We start from the raw sequence: 13809 nt of genomic DNA, 5'->3' as shown, positions 1-13809 counted from the left end.
ACATGTGGAAGGCTACACTTAAATGGATTTCGATTTCATTTTTAGAAGAAATGTGGAATGCATTCTCCTCCAATGCCGTCTCTTCCTTTTCATTTAAGTCCATGCTGAGGGGGAGGAGAATGTACACAACACGATTCGCGTGACCCTGAAATTGTAACTGGCATCACAGTTGACATGGAGCCCCAGGGAGCTGGTGAGAATCTTAGGAAATATCCCTGACAAACGCCTTGGGAGCAAAGGGTTGAATGATTCACAGCCAGCTCACAGGAATGAGCTTCTGTAAGTGCATGTGAGTTAAGCCCTTTTCCAGTTGGTGTCCTCAATAATCCCCTTGAATCAGTTCTCTACAACCACGCCCACCCCCTGTTGCCATAGCAACCAGCATCCCGTGACAGGCACTGGTAGCACTAGAAGGGAGCCGGAAGCCCCTGCCACGGTGGCCAGAGCCTCCAGTTCAGAGACGTGTGCTCCAGGGCCTCGCCCTCTGGACTCAGGGTCTCTTGGCAAGTCAAGGAGTACCTCGCTAGCCTCCACACTGGAAAGACCTGCTCTGGACCGCAGACAACAGCCCGACTCTTCAGCCCCAGGACTCTGCTCAAGACCGAAGACCTCGTCTCAACAGGAATCCATAGATTGGGGAAATGACCGGCAGACATGGAGACGACAGCATTGTGGGAAAGGAAGAATCTCAATTCTGCATAGTTATGTCCTGACCTTAAAAGACTGTAATAATCCTAAAATAAAAGGAAAACCACATTGTCACCAGCTGGGGCGTTGACCAAAGAAGCAAATAGTCCCATCTTCCTTGGGTGAGAGTGGGGAAGGGTAGAGTCTCAAGTCAGGGCACACAGTCAAGGAGGCTGTTCCATCACAGTAGCTTGGAGAGGCCCTTTGTTCATCTGGGTGTGTCAGACAAACCTGTGCATTAAATCCTGCACTTGCTGATGCGTAGGAAACACTGAGCAGGGAAGAAAAGTTAACCAGCATTTCTGCCTTTAAGATAAAAATCAAATTCCTAGAAGAGCCAGAGTCCGGGGCAGGGAGGGGAAGAGAGACTCTGGAATGTTCTCTGCTTGCCTGCAGAGTTCCCTCATTCAGAGCCCACAGCAAGCATCTGCCTGTGCGATTTTGTTCATAGATTTGCTTCTTGTGAGGTTGGAGTTTCATCCCATGGGAAAGGGGAGATGCGAGATTCCAAAGTCGGCTGAAAGTAAGAACCCAAGAGGCAACTCGACTATTTTAAGAGAAGAAGGAGCGTGAGTTCAACCAAGGGGGAGGACTTGAGGTTTCCTCTGACCCCGTGGCTGGAGGGTGGATGGGAGTCCTCGTTCCATCCGTGTGCCAGTTTTCAGCCTCTGTGAACAGCCTAGTGGAAAGTGGGCTGCCTGGCTAGGAACGAGGCCCTAGTCCTTCCCTGCCACTAACGAACCACAGGTCTTGGGCGGTGAGGTTCCACTTTCTCCTCTGCAGACCAAGTGCAGCCGTGCCTGGGGTGTCCAACACGGTCCAGCATCAATGCCGGGCATTTGGGGCTGGATCAACCACACTTGCTTCAGCCTGGTTTCCAGGTTTTACTTCCTCCTCCCCTGCCCCAGGTTTCAAACACAGACTCTCCATCCCGAGTCAGCCCGACCCAATCCCAGGCTCCGGAACAAGGTTAGAAATGCCCAGGGGGCTCGCTGCCCCTTCACCCAGCTCCCTGCGTGCGCACTTGGCATGTGCATATTGGTACAATCCTCCACGCTGATCCAGTCTGCTGTTCAAATAAGGCAGGTGTAGCAATTTTGGTGTCTGAAGCTAAATGACATCTCACCTTCAATTACTAAAGCACAGCAAGCTACCCAAAGAAGATGTGGGGTGTATATACAATGGAATACTACTCATCTATTAAAAAAGAACAACACAACGCCATCACAGCAATACGGATGGACCCAGGGATAGTCATACTGAGTCAAGTAAGTCAGACACAGAAAGACAAATATCATAGGATATCACTTATGTGTGGAATCTTAAAAAAAACAGTTTAGAGAAGAGCTAACACCTATTCTACTCAAACTCTTCCAGAAAATAGCTGAGGAAGGGAAACTTCCAAACTCATTCTATGAGGCCACCATCACCCTAATCCCAAAACCTGGTAAAGACCCCACAAAAAAAGAAAACTACAGGCCAATATCACTGATGAACATAGATGCAAAAATCCTTAACAAAATTCTAGCAATCAGAATCCAACAACACATTAAGAAGATCATACATCATGACCAAGTGGGCTTTATCCCAGGAATGCAAGGATTCTTCAATATACGCAAATCAATCAACGTAATACACCACATTAACAAACTGAAAAATAAAAATCATATGATTATCTCAATAGATGCAGAGAAAGCCTTCGACAAAATTCAACATCCATTTTTGATAAAAACTCTCCAGAAAGTGGGAATAGAAGGGACATACCTCAACATAATAAAAGCTATATATGACAAACCCACAGCAAACATTATCCTCAATGGTGAAAAACTGAAAGCATTTCCCCTAAAGTCAGGAACAAGACAAGGGTGCCCACTCTCACCACTACTATTCAACATAGTTCTGGAAGTTTTGGCCACAGCAATCAGAGCAGAAAAAGACATAAAAGGAATACAAATTGGAAAAGAAGAAGTAAAGCTTTCACTGTTCGCTGATGACATGATCCTCTACACAGAAAACCCTAAAGACTCTACCAGAAAACTACTAGAGCTAATCAATGATTACAGCAAAGTTGCAGGATATAAAATCAACACACAGAAATCCCTTGCATTCCTATACACTAATAATGAGAAAATAGAAAGAGAAATTAAGGAAACTATTCCATTCACTGTTGCAATGAAAACAATTAAATACTTAGGAATATATCTACCTAAGGAAACAAAAGACTTGTACATAGAAAACTATAAAACACTAGTGAAAGTAATCAAAGAGGACATGAATAGATGGAGAAATATACCGTGTTCGTGGATTGGAAGAATAAATATTGTAAAAATGAGTATACTACCCAAAGTAATTTATACATTCAATGCAATCCCTATCAAGCTACCAACAATATTTTTCACAGAACTAGAACAAATAATCTCACAATTTGTATGGAAATACAAAAAACCTCGAATAGCCAAAGCAATCTTGAGGAAGAAGAGTGGAACTGGGGGAATTAACCTGCCGGACTTCAGGCTCTATTACAAAGCCACAGTCATCAAGACAGTATGGTACTGGCATAAAGACAGAAATATAGATCAATGGAACAAAATAGAAAGCCCAGAGATAAACCCACGCTCCTATGGACACCTTATCTTCGACAAAGGAGGCAAGAATATAAAATGGAGAAAAGACAGTCTCTTTAACAAGTGGTGCTGGGAAAACTGGTCAGCCACTTGTAAAAGAATGAAACTAGAACACTTCCTAACACCATACACCAAAATAAACTCAAAATGGATTAAAGATCTAAATGTAAGACCAGAAACTATAAAACTCCTAGAGGAGAACGTAGGCAAAACACTCTCCGACATAAATCACAGCAGGATCCTCCAAGACCCACCTCCCAGAATATTGGAAATAAAAGCAAAAATAAACAAATGGGACCTAATTAAAATCAAAAGCTTCTGCACAGCAAAGGAAACTCTAAGCAAGGTGAGAAGACAACCTTCAGAATGGGAGACAATAATTGCAAATGAAGCAACTGATAAAGGACTAATCTCCAAATTATACAAGCAGCTCCTGCAGCTTAATTCCAGAAAACTAAGTGACCCAATCAAAAAATGGGCCAAAGAACTAAACAGACATTTCTCCAAAGAAGACATAAAGATGGCTAATAAACACATGAAAAAATGCTCAACATCCCTCATCATCAGAGAAATGCAAATCAAAACCACAATGAGATACCATTTCACACCAGTCAGAATGGCTGCTATCCAAAAGTCTACATGCAATAAGTGCTGGAGAGGGTGTGGAGAGAAGGGAACCCTCTTACACTGTTGGTGGGAATGCAAACTAGTACAGCCACTATGGAGAACAGTGTGGAGATTCCTCAGAAAACTGGAAATAGAACTGCCATATGATCCAGCGATCGCACTCCTGGGCATACACACCGAGGAAACCAGAATTGAAAGAGACACATGTACTCCAATGTTCATTGCAGCACTGTTTATAATAGCCAGGACATGGAAGCAACCTAGATGTCCATCTGCAGATGAATGGATAAGAAAGCTTTGGTACATATACACAATGGAGTATTTCTCAGCCATCAAAAAGAATGCATTTGAATCAGTTTTAATGAGGTGGATGAAATTGGAGCCAATTATACAGAGTGAAGTAAGCCAGAAAGAAGAACATCAATACCGTATATTAACGCATATATATGGAATTTAGAAAAATGGTAACCTGAACCCTGTATAAGAGACTGCAAAAGAGACATAGGCATTTAGAACAGTCTTTGGGACTCTGTGGGAGAGGGTGAAGGTGGAATGATTGGAGAGAATGGAATTGTAGCATGTATATTATCATAAGTGACCAGTCCAGGTTCGACGCATAAATTTTCCTCTGTTCATTTCTTTGCATTTGTGCTTTTTTAATAAAATTCTTTTAGATATAAAAAAAAAAAGTTCAAATGAACTTACTTATAAAACAGTAGTCACAGATGTGAAAAACAAGCTTATGGTTAGCAGGGGATAAGGGGGAATGGATAAATTGGAAGATTGGGACTGAGATATACACACAGCTATACCCTGGTGGCTTAGTGGTAAAGAATGGGCCTGCAAAGCAGGAGACCCAGGTTCAGTCCCTGGGTCTGGAAGAGCCCCTGGAGAAGGGCATGGCAACCCACTCCAGTATTCTTGCCTGGGGAATCCTATGGGCAGAGGAGCCTGGCAGGCCACAGTCCACGGGGTCACAAAGAGTCAGGCACGACTGGAGCGACTGAGCACTCACACACAGGCGCATACATAAAATAGAAAACTAATAAGGGCCTACTGTACAGCACAGGGAACTGCACTCGTGACTCTCCAATGACCTCTATGGGAAGAGAATCTAGGAAAGGGTATATGTATAACTGATTCACTTTGCTCTGCACCTGAAACTAACACAGTATTGTAAATCACCCTCTCATAAGAATTATACAAAAATAAACTCAAAAAAAATAAAGCACAGCAAGTTACAAAGGAGAACATAGGCACATAATGGAAAGACTTCCGCTTTGCCATTTGCCTGGACGGGCGCCGGCCTCATCCTGGGAAAGGCCCTTCCGACGTGGATTGTGTGCTTCAGAGGGCGCCGCCATCCTGCCGCAGAGCCGTCAGGCGCCGCCTCCGCCGGTCCATCAGGGACGCGCCCCGGGCTTCCAGGCCAGGCCTGGGGCCGGCCGTCCCGGATCCTAGGAGCGCCCACGTTTGCCGCCCTGGGCAGGAAGGCTGCGCGAGAGAAGGAAGCTGCCAGGAGAGGAGGAGAAAGAATGCCGTCAGCTTCCCGGTTCCCGGCGTCCAGACTCAAGCCCGGCCCAGCGCTTGGCTCACCCTACCCACCTCCAGTCTCCCTTTGACCTCGTGAGCCGAAACTTACTCATTTGTAACACTAATTTGAATTAGGATCTCAAGGTCAGTGATCAAAGTAGTCTTGCCTGATCCATTAATAACGACTCTTCACATAGCAACCTGCTGATTTAAGTCCAAGGGTAGCAGATCAGTCAGGCCATTGCAATAATGTCCACCGCAATTCCATGATCACTTCTGCTGTAGTACCGATGGACCCGTTCTTGATTTTCCTTGATTTCTCTTTTAAATTATCTTTGACTTAAATGTTGTATGAGTTTTGGGTTTACTGCAAAGCAGTTCAGATATATATTGAATACAATTTTTTTTCAGATCCTTTTCCATTAATTCTTTGACTTTCCTTAGTAACATTTTTTCTAGTCAAACAGACAGAGAGGCGTTGTCACAGAGCGTCACATGGACCGAAACGCCTGCCATGGAAATTAGACATTCAGTGATCTCTCCAAAGCATCCACCCAGCGAGACGTGGGGGAGGGCTTTGCTTCCTAAGGCGAGTCTTCAACTGTAAGCGTTCAGGAAACACGTCGTGACAATACACGCTCTTGCAAAGAACTGCCTAGCGAGAGGAATTTCCTATTTATCTTGCTTAAATAACGTTGGGGGAACATGTGAGCCCCCTCCGTTTGGGGCAATGAGAAGATGCATGGGGCAGAGGTAACCTGCCAGCACTGAGCTGGCTCTAGGAAAATCTGTGCAAATAGCCCAGTTAAAATTATAACATTCTTCCTAGAATTTGTGAGCTATAAACCATGCTCTGCCGATTCATTTTAAGGATGGCAAACCCAACTGTGAGAGTGGCCAAGAAACTTTTTGCACTTGATTGGAATTCAAAAATTCCAGCAAGGAGATGGATGTTTGGTTTTATAATTATCAGACTACTCAGAGTCCCAATTTTGGCTCTTTTTTTTTTTTAGCTTTGAGATATAAATTTGCATCCGTAAAGAATAGGTGGATTGTTTTTTTTTTAACAATCTTAGCCTTAGGCATAAAGTCAAATGTCTTCTCATTTTAGCGTCAATGTCATCTGGATCCCTTCATTTATCCAAAGTGCTGTGCGGGGAGGAAGCATCAGACAGAAAGGCGTCCCTCCAAGCCAGGGGGGACCTACAGGGAGCCTGGCACAAATTCTTGGGGAGGCCAGGAGAGGGCGCCCTCGCCTCCTTCTGGGAGGGCTCAGGGATTCCTGGAAGCCATGACCTCTGGCTGCGGGCCTTAAGAACTGGACCCCGGTGTGCAGAGGCAGGTCTTCCAGGACCGGGAGGTTCCAGTTGCTTTTCAAGAGTGAGCTGAGGCTGAAAGCACGAGGATTCGTTGGGAGCCCGAGTAACGAGGACACAGGCTCCACAACCCTGCCCCATGAGGGCCATGCCCTCTTTACCCCCAGAGGAACCAGGAGGTTCACTCCCAGAGTGATGAGCTGCAGGCCCAGGGACCCGCGGACACAGCACAGGGCAAGGGCCAGACCCTCAACTGGGCTTCCCAAGTGGTGCAGTAGTAAAGAATCCACCTGTCAGTGCAGGAGATCCAGGTTCGTTTCCTGGGTGCGGGAAGATCCCCTGGAGAAGGGAATGGCTACCCCACTCCAGTATTGTTGTCTGGAGAATTCCATGGACAGAGGAGCCTGGCAGACTACAGTCCACAGGGCCTCAAAGATCAGGCAAGACTGAGCAAGTGAGCACGCACGCACGCCTGAGACCCTCAACTAGCCTGAAAGGATGTGGGCTTAAATAAACCCTACCTCCTGAAGCCACTTTGTAGAGGACAGGTCCTCTTCTGGAACCCTGCCCCCTCCCACCTCCTCCCCTAACCCAGTCCCCTGCCCCCTCCAGCCCCCCATCCCCCCTCCTCGGCTCACGGTCCCATCCTGTCCCTCTCCTGCCCCCTCAGCCCCCACAGCAAGCAGCAGCTGGCACACGCCCTCTGGAATACTTTCCTAGAACTGCTGTGAGAGAGTGCCACAAACAGGAGGCTTAAAACGACAGAGATGTCTCAGTTCTAGAGGCTAAAAGTGCAAAATCAAGGTGTCAGCAGGGCCATGCACCCTGAAACCCCTAGGAGAGGGACCCCCTTTTTCCCTTCAGCTGATGGTGCCCCAGGCACTCCTCACCCAACCTCTGTCTGTGCGTCACAAGGCTTCTCTCCGCGTGCCTCTGTCTTCTTACAAGGACACTCGTCAGACCGCATCAGCACCCTACTCTTCTGTGGCCTCATCTTCACCAATTACGTCTGCAAGAGGCCTGTTTCCTAATGAGGTCAAAGCTGAGCGCCGAAGAATCGATGCTTTTGGGCTGTGGTGCTGGAGGAGACTCTTGAGAGTCCCTTGGACTGCAAGGAGATCCAACCAGTCCATCCTAAAGGAGATCAGTCCTGAATATTCTTTAGAAGGACTGATGCTGAAGCTGAAGCTCCAATACTTTGGCCACCTGATAGGAAGAGCTGACTCATTAGAAAAGACCCTGATGCTGGGAAAGATTGAAGGCAGGAGGAGAAGGGGACGACAGAGGATTAGATGGTTGGATGGCATCTCTGACTCAATGGACATGAGTTTGAGTAAGCTCCAGGAGTTGGTGATGGACAGGGAGGCCTGGCATGCTGCAGTCCGTGGGGTCGCAGAGTCAGACACGACTGAGCAACTGAACTGAACTGAGCCCTGTTTCCTAATAAGGTCACCTCTGAAGCCCAGGAGGTTAGGACTTGGACAAACCATTTTTGGGAAAGACAGTTCAACCCATTACACTCTCCCCACAGAAAGCCAGAAATCTCCTCCACAAAGAAAAACTCACTGGACAAAGAGAAAAAGCTGAGAAGATGCTGATACGTAGGCAGTCCTGCAGAAAAATAGGCAGATCTTCACCCCACGGTGGAAACCATCATTCAGCGAACCCCACCCTGAACACAGATGAGCTGAATTAAACTTACAGGAGAGAGAAAGAATGTAGGCAGCAGAGAAAACGCCTCTAAAGAGTAAGGATGAATATTCACAGCAGTTCGCGGAGAGACAGTGCAACCATGAAACAAGAGAAGGACGCTGCTTCTTAAATGAGAGCGCTTAGTGGATAAGAAAGCGTTTATCAGTAGTAGGTAAAAATAACAGCAAATGTAACTCATGTGGATCCTAAGAAAGCCCAGAGACTGAGTGTTGGGAGAGATGGGAGATGTTGGCACGAATTCAGTTGTAAGTTAAATATGTTCTGGGGCTCTAATGCCCACCCTGGTGATAATAGCTAATAAAACTCCTTTGGACACTCGAAATTTGCTGAGAGAACAGCTCTTAAGTGTCCTCACCACACACACACACACACACACACGAGGAACTGTCTGGGGCCATGATGTGTTAATTAGCTTGATCACGATAACATGCCAAAAAAAAAAAATACTTTAGGAAAACTAAAAAATTCGATAGAAATTTTTGGACAATTAACTAGAGGAAATCCCTCAGCCAGTATGACAAAAATCAAAGAGAGAGAAAAAAAATAAAACAGGAAAGGCAAGAAAATTACAGGCTCACCCAGGAGGTCCAAAATCTGAGAAACAGAAGTACAGAATGAAAGAACAGAAAACAATAGGGATGAAATTATCAAATAAATAATACAGAAATAAATCAATAAATCCCAGAATTGGAGGGTCTGAGTTTCTGGACAACAAATGAAATGAAGGATGAAGAGGGATCGCCGCCAAGGCACATCTCTGCCACACTTCACAAAGCACTGCAAGTAAAGAGATGATCCCAAAAACCTACAGAAAATCAAACACAAAGAATTAGGAACCAGAAGACCTATTAGACGTTCTCAAAAGTAGTACTGGAAACAAGGAGACCATAGAGCCATGCCTTTAAAATCTGTTAAAAGTAAATATTTCCATCCTAAAATGCCACATCCAACCACCTATTAATCAAAGGGTCCACAGAGGGTGAGGTGGTCAGATGGCATCATCAACTCAATGGAAGCAGTTTGAACAAACTCCAGGAGACGGTGACGGACGGGGAAGCCTGGCGTGCTGCGGTCCATGCGGTCGCAAAGAGTCAGACCGAACGGCTGAGCAGTAACAAAGGGCAGGGTAAGGACACCGCTGGGCGAGATTTCAGAAAAGTGTTTCCGAGAGCCTTTTCTCAGGAGGCTACTAAAGGATGTGCTCCACCAAAATGAGAAGGAAACCCAGAAAGCGGGACACAAGGGCTCTGAGAGACAGGAATCTAACAGAAGCAGGAAAAGGGCATTTCCAGGTACGAGTGCTTAGTCGTTCAGTCATGGCCGACTCTTTCTGACCCTGTAGACCATAGCCCATCAGGCTCCTCTGTCCATGGGGATTCTCCAGGCAAGAATAGTGGGGTGGGTTGCCACCCTCCTCCAGGGGATCTTCCCAACCCTGGGATCAATCCCGTGTCTCTTATGTCTCCTGCATTGCAGGCAGGTTCTTTACCACTAGTGCCACTTGGGAAGCAGGTAGATGATATAAAACAACCACTTGTGCAGCCAGCCTGGCAATCGATGAGCCAGGACCAAAACAAGAGGGGTAGGAGTCCAAAAGGGAGGTTCTCAGGAACTTAGGAAACTGATAATAGATTCATGTTGTGTTTGATGACTATCGAAAGAAGCTTGGGGAAGAAATATGCACAGGTACAGGGACTAGCACAGCAAAGAAGAGGTCATTAGTAATTCTCCTAAAAATGTAAACACAGAAAAATTGTTTTAAGCAAAACACACAATAAAGTTATTAATAGGAAGAGGGAAATGGTGGATATGAGAAAGCTGCTGCTGCTGCTGCTGCTGAATCACTTCAATCGTGTCCGACTCTGTGTGACCCCATAGACAGCAGCCCACCAGGCTCCCCCGTCCCTGGGATTCTCCAGGCAAGAACACTGGAATGGGTTGCCATTTCTTTCTCCAATGAATGAAAGTGAAAAGTGAAGTCGCTCAGTCGTGTCCAACTCTTTGCGACCCCATGGACTGCAGCCCACCAGGCTCCTCCGTCCATGGGATTTTCCAGACAACGGTACTGGAGTGGGGTGCCATTGCCTTCTCCTATATGAGAAAGCAGAATACTCATTTTCACAGAGGGAAGTCAGAAGATATTTGCGGCTGAAAAAGCTGAGAATAACAGTACAAGTATTTCACGTAGATGGAGACAAATATCCGAAGAAAGGAAAAAAGAGTTCAGATGATTTCAAAAAGGGTAGGACAGAGAGTTTCTGGGTTTAGTTTATTTTTTAATTGTCCCTTTTTAAAAAAGAAAGAAAAACAAAATCAGGAAGAAAATCAAATAACTTAGCTGTGGGCTTAATACTTGGTTTCCAAAATTTCTGAAGATGATTAAAGGATAGAAAACTCTGAGAAGGGTTCCTAACAACAGCATCAAGTTTATGTGTCCCAAAGTACTACTTTTTGATTTGGAGAAGTGGAGTTTTTGGCTCAAAGTTTAAAACTTTGAGACATAAATGTATATACACACTTGCATCATTAAAAAGAAGTGTTGACATGCTTTCTTAAAATCCAAATCTCAACACCCTTCAACACAGCCTTAGCATCTTATTGTGAGTATTAACCTGAACGTAACCAAAGGACGTTTCACTGTGTCTTGAGGTCTCAGCTTTAAGGATTTGCACTTTAGGAGACAGAAGCAAGGGGAACTTTCATCCAAAGCTATCCTCTCATCTATTTTTCTACAACTGAGTCTCCGTCATGATTAAAACACATTATGTTTTGTCAAGCAGAGTCCAATCTCTTCACAAACCAATAGCAGACCTTCTCCTTGGTGATCCGGAGGGGATGTTTATGGCGTGGCGTGGAACACTGCATATGGAGCGTGGTTGCTGCCAAAAAGAACAGCACTGTTTACAAGTCGTGTCTGATATTTACATGGACTGAGACGTTTTAGCTGTGCCATACCATTTTGCCTTCAAAAAATGCTTTTAATCTTTCCTCTAAGACAAAAGGCTTATCTAGGGAAGGGTTCCAAATCCTCTAAACATTGCTATAAATGCCTGGCGTCCATTCATTCTAAATGAACTGCCATTTCTGTACTCCAAGGAATTTTTCCTGCTTAGAAAAGAAGGTCAAAAGGTAAATTTTAAAGCTGTTCCCCAAATGTACCTTGTTTTGTCAGTGAAATTCACTGTAGCTTCTGTGTTTCAAAATATTTGAAACAACACACATAAAACGGCTATTAAAGAATGTGACGTGATCATCTCAGCTACGTCTGTATCACGTCATTCTTTAATTCAACAAACACTTAGCAAGCAGTAGGCATTTCCACCATGCAAAGTCTATCTGAAATTCCCAGTACTCTCTGCTTTTCCCTTGTTTACAAGAAAAGGAGGAAAGTATGCTGGGTGTGGTAGAGTATATTATTGTTCCCCTAACATCCATCCTCTTCCCCAGAAGATTATGCATTCCCTCCACTGGTTATTGATTTACAGCATCCAACTTTGTGCATGGGCTTCCCTGGTGGCTCAGCTGATAAAGAATCTGCCTGCAACACGGGAGACCTGGGTTCAATCCCTGGGTTGGGATGATCCCCTGGAGAAGCAAAAGGTTGTGCAGATTCTAATTCTCATCCCACTGTCAAGCTAGACCAAGTGACTTTCTCAGGGCAGTGGGGTGTGTGAGAACGTGATATGGAAGACACACCTCCCAATTTCTATAGTCCTGTAACTCTATCTCCATCTGCTATAAAACCAGCACATCCAAGACAGGGGCTGCTTCTCCAAACTAGAGGATGCAGGGACTAGAACTGCTAGAGCCAACCCATAGCCACTTTATGCAACATGATGAAAAGATAAACATTCAGGGTTAGAAGCCGTGAGATTTAGGGACTGTTTGTTATCACAGCAGAGCTAACTAATAGACTAGCATAGAAGTCTGATTGCAGCCATTATGTACTGCAAAGATGGTGGAAGACAGTCTGTGCCTTCTCTTTGCCTTAAATATGTCCAATTTTATGTCCTTGGCCTGGTTCATCACCATATGCTTAGCTCTTGGGTTTCTGTTGGGAGGCCCAGGCTCTGAACAGTGGAGCCCAAGGTCGGGAAACCTCATCTGCCATCGCATCTGAGTGACTTGCAGGGAGGTCTGCATCCTCGGGTGATAATGACCAGCATCAAGCAGACCCAATGCCAAGGGTATCACATGCTCTGCCTCCCTAACCTCACCAAGACCCCATAAGATGTTACTGTCATAATTGTCATCTACAGAGGAGAAAACTGAAGCTTGGAACCATTAAGACATTTGCGCGGGTTCACCCTTTTTAATCAACGGCAGGGCTGAAATTTGAACCCAAGCAGTGGGTCCCTGCACATTCTTCCAAGGAGGGAGATGAAGACAGACATCACCTGGACTCAGAGTTTAGTTCTAAAGATGCATGGGGGTCAGATAGGCTCAGACAGAGTCCCACAGCCCCAGCCCCTCATTTTGCTTCCTCTTCCGTTCATAGCTTTCTCTCAAAACTTCTTACTTCTCCCTCCTCTTAAAACATCTTGATGTCTGCTGAGATTAGTTCTGCAGTGGAGCTGGCAGAAAACCGCGCTTCCTCGATTCCTAGTATGCAAACAAATGCACTGCCAAGCAAAACCACTTCTCACAATTTAATTGGATGTTGTCGGTCAGCAAAGGAGACAAATCCTTGCTCTCAACTCGCTCTGCAGTTTAATCCCAAGAGTTTGTTCAACAGAAAAAGGAAAAAAACCTCACTTCATGTCAAAATGGGTCAGTCCAAAGGCTTCTCTGGTGGCTCAGTGGCAAAGAATCTGCCTGCCAACGCAGGAGACACAGGTTTGATCTCTGGTCTGGGAAGGCCCCACAAGCTACAGAGCATCTAAAGCCCGGGCGCCATAACTACTGATCCCACATGCCGTTAACTACCGACCCCACGTGCCGTTAACTACTGAACCCCTGGAGCCCGTGACTGCAAAAAGAGGAGCCACCTCAGTGAGAAGCCTGAGCAGCACAGCCAAGAGGAGCCCCCCTCACCCCAACGAGAGGAAAGCCCCCACCACAAGGGAGACCCAGCATAGCCAAACCTAGAGAAATAAATTCTTTTGTAAAATGTGTCAGTCCATAGAACTAGGGAAGCTGAGAATGGAAGATCTCCTGAAAGAGCACCTAATGCAAATTATTTTACTGATGAGGAAACCAAGGCAGGAAAAGGCTTGTCAGGCCACAGGAAGACCTGGCTGCAGAGCTGGGTCGGGACTCAGCCTCCCGGTTCCCCAGCCCTGCAAGTCACAGGGTCCATCTTGATGACC

Source organism: Moschus berezovskii, chromosome 4 (assembly GCF_049115385.1).
Source record: "Moschus berezovskii isolate FMDL1 chromosome 4, NW_MosBer_1.0, whole genome shotgun sequence".
Classification (NCBI taxonomy): domain Eukaryota; kingdom Metazoa; phylum Chordata; class Mammalia; order Artiodactyla; family Moschidae; genus Moschus; species Moschus berezovskii.
This window is presented reverse-complemented; position numbering follows the sequence as displayed.